Source organism: Bison bison, unplaced genomic scaffold (genome assembly GCF_000754665.1).
Source record: "Bison bison bison isolate TAMUID 2011002044 unplaced genomic scaffold, Bison_UMD1.0 scf7180017862121, whole genome shotgun sequence".
NCBI lineage: Eukaryota > Metazoa > Chordata > Mammalia > Artiodactyla > Bovidae > Bison > Bison bison.
The window spans coordinates 333,541-339,589 of NW_011492693.1; the positions used below are offsets into that span (position 1 = coordinate 333,541).

Consider the following 6,049-nt stretch of genomic DNA (forward strand, 5'->3'; position numbering starts at 1 on the left):
CGCTCAGTCGTGTCCAACTCTTAGCGACCCCATGGCCTGCAGCCACCAGGCTCCTCCGCCCATGGGACTCTCCAGGCAAGAGTCCTGGAGTGGAGTGCCATTGCCTTCTCTGATTCTTGTCATTAGGTAATGCCAAAGAGAAGGCTATCTTGCTCTCAATCATGTTGTCCACAAGGTGGCACCAGTGGGTCCTGGCCTGACTCTTGGTTGCCCCACCTGGACACAAGGCCAATTTACCTCACTCAGGTGGTGTTTTTCAGAGGGGCAGATGTTTTAAAATTCACAGCCTCTCACAAATGGAACCCAAATTCCCCTCCCAGCTTGGTCTAACTGTCTGAGGTCCACCTAAGACACAGCCCAGGCTCAATTCTTCTTTGAGGATCTAATGGCAATGCACCCCAGCCCAGTTCTAGCCCCACTTCATGTATCTATAAGTGGGAACACTCTTTTCTCCCACAGATTGGGGACATTTTAAGTACTGACCAGCCGTTTGGTCTAAGCATGGCGGAATACGGGTTTGAGGGTATACCTTTTGATGGCTTCTTGGGCTTGAACTACCCCAACATATCCTTCATTGGACCATCCCCATCTTTGACAACCTGAAGAATCAAGGTGCCATTTCTGAGCCTGTTTTTACATTCTACTTGAGCAAGTAAGTCTGAGATGGACAATCCCTTTCTCCAAATTAGCTGTAAGATGCTTTCAGTTGCACGAAAATTATAGAACACTTGATAAAGAAGTATTCTGAGAGATAAACTAACCCAGGATAACTAGAGCCCTCCCTTGCCTCACCTCTGGTTTTTATAAATAATGTTTTATTGGAACACATCCCTGCTCCTGGGCTCAAGACCAGTAACTTAGTCTAGAGGGGTGAGTGAGAAGGAAGATTAATGGAAAGCAACAGGAAGCAAGTTGAAGGAAAAAGCAATATGATTTGTTTATGAATTTGATAAAGAAGGAAAGAGACGGATGGTGGATGTCTTTCCTTTCTCATTAGCATTCCACTGCGAATCCAGGACCAGCTACTCAATATGCAGGAGCCAGTTAAAAATAAGTGTGGGACACAAACAAAATGTGGGATCCCTTGTTCAAGAAATATTAGTCATTTTAAGACAGGGAGAGCTGAGGTGGGGTCTCTTCTGAGTGTGGGGCCCTTTGGACAGTAGAGGTCACAGGCCAGCGGAGCCAACTCTGGGTGACCTGAACCCACATCCTTAGAACTCCCAGGCTTTATTTTCCTGAAAAATGACAAGCTGGACAAGGGGAAAGCAAAAACTCTTCAACATCCTGTTGTCTGAGGGTTTCTAAGCACACAGGTAGCAGGAGGTCCTGGGCCTCTTCAGAAGACATAGTGGGTGGAGCCCAGCCATGTGACTCAGCTTCTAACCTCCTCTGTGCCACTCATTAGCTAGTTACTGACCTCAGTCTGGATCTCAATCGCTCCCAGCCTCGATTTTTGCATCTGTAAATGGAGACCTTATTAGGGCCTTGATGGGTAGACAAGCGCAAACACAAGCTCTCAGTGTTGTTGTTACTGTCCTCCAAAGATCTCCCCCTCTTTTCTCTCTACAGATGCAGGGGAAGGGCAGTGTGGTGATGTTTGGTAGGGTGGACAAAGCCTACTACCAGGGAGCACTCAACTGAGTACCATTGATCCAAGCGGGAGACTGGTGTGTACACCTGGACTGGTAAGCCTCTCCCTCTGAGGGTCAGCCCAAGTGACTCTCCACATCTGTACACAGACACAGGCAGACACACACAAATGGATTCTCAGACACATAGTTACATAGACATATACACCATCCACAACGACACAGATAGACACACACAAACATGAAAACACACAAGCAGACACATATAAAGAGACACATATAAACATGTATAGCTAGTCAGAGACACAAAAGCACAATTAGAGACACATACAAACACATATACAAACAAACACATAAACACATACATATGCAAACAACCCATGGTTTCATAATCCCCAGGCCTTCTGAGCAGGGCTCTGACCAGGGTCCTAAAAGGGTCTGGAGAGGTCTGTACAGCTGAGAGATGGCTGCACCCACTGCCCTGTGAGGCGTGGAGCATGGTGAGAGGACTCTACAGTGTGGTAAACAGAGGATCAGGGAGGATTACAACAGCCTGAACAGAGTTATAAGATGACCAACTGTCCAGGGCTACCCAAGATCAAGGAAGTTCTCAATAAAGATAAATGTCAGTTTAAAAATAGGGTAAGTCCTGAGCAAATGGGGAAAACTGCTCTCCTTAGGGAGCAGCTACCCAGCAGTGGAGAGAGGTTGGCTGCAGTCTTAAGACTTGAAAGCAACCAATAAAAAAGACACCCCACGTACGTGGGCACACAGTGGGGCAGGGGCTATAACAGAGAATCAGGAAGGTGGGATCCAGGAGTGACCTGAGGACAGAGGCATAATTGATAGGATTCTGTGTGATACCCTCATACAAAAGCTAACCTGTCCTTTGGAGTTTCTTTGGGCTAGTCATGTATTTCCTGGCCAGGGTCTCAGGGTCTGAGCTAGCTGTAGAAACAGTGCTGGGAGACATCTTCTCCCAGAGGAGTCCCTCTCTCCCACAATTATGAGAATCTGTTGTCCCCGTGAATCTCCATCTTCACTCTGTGGCTGACCCATTATTTGTTCCCCACCAGATATAGCTCTCTGGATGTTTCTCACTCATTATTTTCACAGTCTTCATTCACTCATTGAACAGATAAAGCATTGGGCATCCATTGTGTGCCATGCACTTTAGGGAGGCAATGAGAATAAAACTTGCCCTCACATCTAAGAAGGCAGATGCACAGGAAATGAGACACACACATAGTGAATTGTGACTTTGGTATATGCTAGACATGAGGAAGTGTCTACAGAGACTGTCAAGAAAGGAGACTGATAAACACCGGGAGAAAGACTTCCCTGAAACCATGACAATTAAGCTGGAATCTGGAAGATGAGAAGAAATTTGCTAGTCAAAGGGGAGGGGGCTCCTCTAGGAAGAAGACCAGCTTGTGTCAAGGTGCAAAAGAGCCTGGTGTATTCAAGTACTGCATTCAGGGGTGTCAAGGAAGGTGCTGTGTCAGGAGCAAAGGAAAAGAGTCAGCGCAAAAGATGAAGGGCTGTTTAGGAGACAGTCAGGAAGGGGGCAGCTCTGGGGAGACTCAGAGTCTCCCCAGACCTTGATGCCTGCTTGGTCACACTGTCTCTCAGCATCTCCATGAAAATAAAGGTTATTGCTTTTTCTGGAAGCTGCAAGGCCTTTTGAATACCGGAACATCACTGATCCTTGGCCCAAGAAGAGTGGTCAATAAAATCCAGAAGCTCATCGGCGCCACGCCACTGGGTTCCAAGGTGAAGGGTCATGCCACAGGGTCACTCCCAGTCTCCACACATAACAAGGATCTCCAGGGCTAACCTTTCTCCCTCTCTCTAATAGCACTACATTTCATGTTTTGCAGTCAGTACCCTGTCCTCTATTATCTCCACTATCAATGGTGTCAAATACCCTGTCCCAGCTCAAGCCTACATCCTCAAGGTGAGGGGAAGACCCTGAGGGGTGGTTCTCAAATAGGAACTTGCAGGAACCCTTGGGCTGCTGCTGGGAAGAGGGTGCCCTCTTCAGGCCATCTCACACTATTGCAGATGCAGGGGCTGGCCAGAGCCTCCCACAAGACGAACCACTTGAAAGTAAACAGCCGTCTGAGACACTGATCATCCTGAAATAAATGTGGAGACACCACGCCATGCTGGCATGGTGGGAGTCACAAGGAGAGGGGATCACTCAGGTCCTCAGTGTTCAAAGAGCTTCAATTCAATCTGAACCCTTAGATGGATGCACACGGAAAGTCAGCTCTAGCAGTCCTTGAAATAAGTCATGTGACAAAGAGAATGGCTGAGGACAGTCCCAATGTGCTGTCCCATCATAGGGATTAACAGTCTCCCTTCCCTACTCACACTTTTCCTGGTTTGGATGATAAATTACATGGTCACCCTAGTTCTCAGATGCATCTTCCCCTAACTCTAGCCAGGTGCCCTCTTTGTGAGTCAGGCTACCCGACCCCTCTGTGGAGAGGCTGGATGCTAATGTGTATAAAGGGTGCACAGTGACTGCTCAGCCCCAGCACAGGGTGGAGGCTTCATGTCAGCTCCCTAGGGGAGTTCAGAGCTGGCTGATGGGCTCAAAGAAGACTTTGAGGAAGGGAGGGAATATCAGGAATTTTAAAACTGTAAACTCATTGAGCCATATGGAGGGTTGCCTGGTTCTAGGTGAAACTGCACTGGATTCCATGCAAATGGCATTCCAAGGTGCTCTGCATTGGGGCTCTGGGTACTTACTCGGGGTGATGAGGGCTTGGGGAACCAGAGTACATTACCCAACCAAGCCTGGAGTGGCCAAAGAGGGTGAATGAGGGCTAAAGGAGGATTCTCAGAGTTCCTAAGTTAAGTCTTCAAGAACGTGTTGTGGGCACTGCTCTATTAGGATGGATAACCAACAACAGGTTACTGTGTAGAATGGGGAACTCTGCTTAATTATATTACAACCTGGATGGTTGGGGTATTTTTGTGACCAGGATACATGGATATATATGGTTGAGTCCGTTTACTGTCCACCTGAAACTCAGAATATTGTTAATCAGCTATACTCCAATACAAAATAAAGTTTTTTAATAAAGTACAGATTGTGGGGACGCAGGAGGAGAACCAGCATTCTCTGCAGAGAAAACAAGGAGCAGGAGTCAAAAGGAAAGAAATAGGGAGAGAGGAGAACTATGGACACTCTTTTTCTTTCCTAAAAATTTTATTGAAGTGTGGCAAAACTTCAGTGTTGCGTTAAGTTCTGCTGCACAGCAATGTGACTCAGTTATACACATATAGAAATATATATTATTTGTCTTATTCTTTTTCATGTGGTTTATGACTTAATATTTAATGTATTTCCTTATGCTCTACAGTAGGACTTTGTTGTTTATCATTCCTCTGTAACCCCAACTCCCAGTCCTCCCCTCCCCCACACCCTTCCTCATGGTAACTTCATGTCTTGGCCCTTTTTGGTTGTGGATGAACTCTCATATCCCCTGCTAAGGAGAAAATCCCTTGATACTTACCAAAAGAAGGAAATAAAACCAAGAATTGTGCTGGGTCTGGACATTTGTGGGAGTCACAGGTAAGGGCTCAGGCTGACTGGTGTGTGTCTCTGACTCCTCCAGGATTCTAGAGGCCACTGCTATACCATCTTTAAAGAAAACACAGTGAGGACATCTAGAGAGGCCTGGATGCTGGGTGACATCTTTCTGAGGCTGTATTTCTCAGTCTTTGATCGAGGAAATGACAGGATTGGCCTGGCACAGGCAGTATAAATGCTTGGTGTGGCTCAGGAATCAGTAAGGTCTCTCCGAGCAAACACTAAATCTCATTTAGGGTACTCCTTCCCAGGATGCTGGTGAACTGTGTTTGGTGGTCTGCACACCCTACTTTCAATAAAGAACAAAGGGTTTCACTCATAATGGTGCTGAAACAAACAGGTGCCTCTGTTTGTGTCTTGGAGGTGTACAATGATCAGGAAGGATCTAGAACAAAGTCTGAATCACAATTGAGAGGAGCCCACCTCCAACTGGCTTCAAGGAAAGGGGAGACTCACTGAAATGATTCTGGGAATCCAGGACACAAGACTCAGAGCAAATACAAACATCTCAGTGACTGGACCCAAGAAATCAGAAGTAATCAGTTCTCTATTTCACACCTTCACTCTTTCATTCCCTCTTCTTTGATGGTCTTAGCCTGACAACTTTCTTCCTTAAGGCTTCTACACCTAGTGAGGGAGTCCAAGATACCTGCCCTAGGGTTTTATATCCTGAAGGCATCTCCAATAAGGAAAGAAAAGATTGAAGACATCAGAGTTCAAGGGTGGTCTCTGAATGACCCACCTCAGATCACATGTACAGTCCTAGATCAGCCATCCTGGTAGGGCCATGGGGTCCTATGACTGGCTTTACATGGTCATTGGCCCTGACCCAGCAGCACACATGATTGTCAAT

At 46.6% G+C, this 6,049-nt stretch overlaps 1 pseudogene; it reads left to right on the forward strand.

Annotated features, from left to right (window-relative positions):
* LOC104983230 overlaps positions 1 to 5,371 on the forward strand; it is a 9,454-nt pseudogene extending 4,083 nt beyond the window's left edge.
* The last annotated feature ends 678 nt before the right edge of the window (positions 5,372 to 6,049 follow it).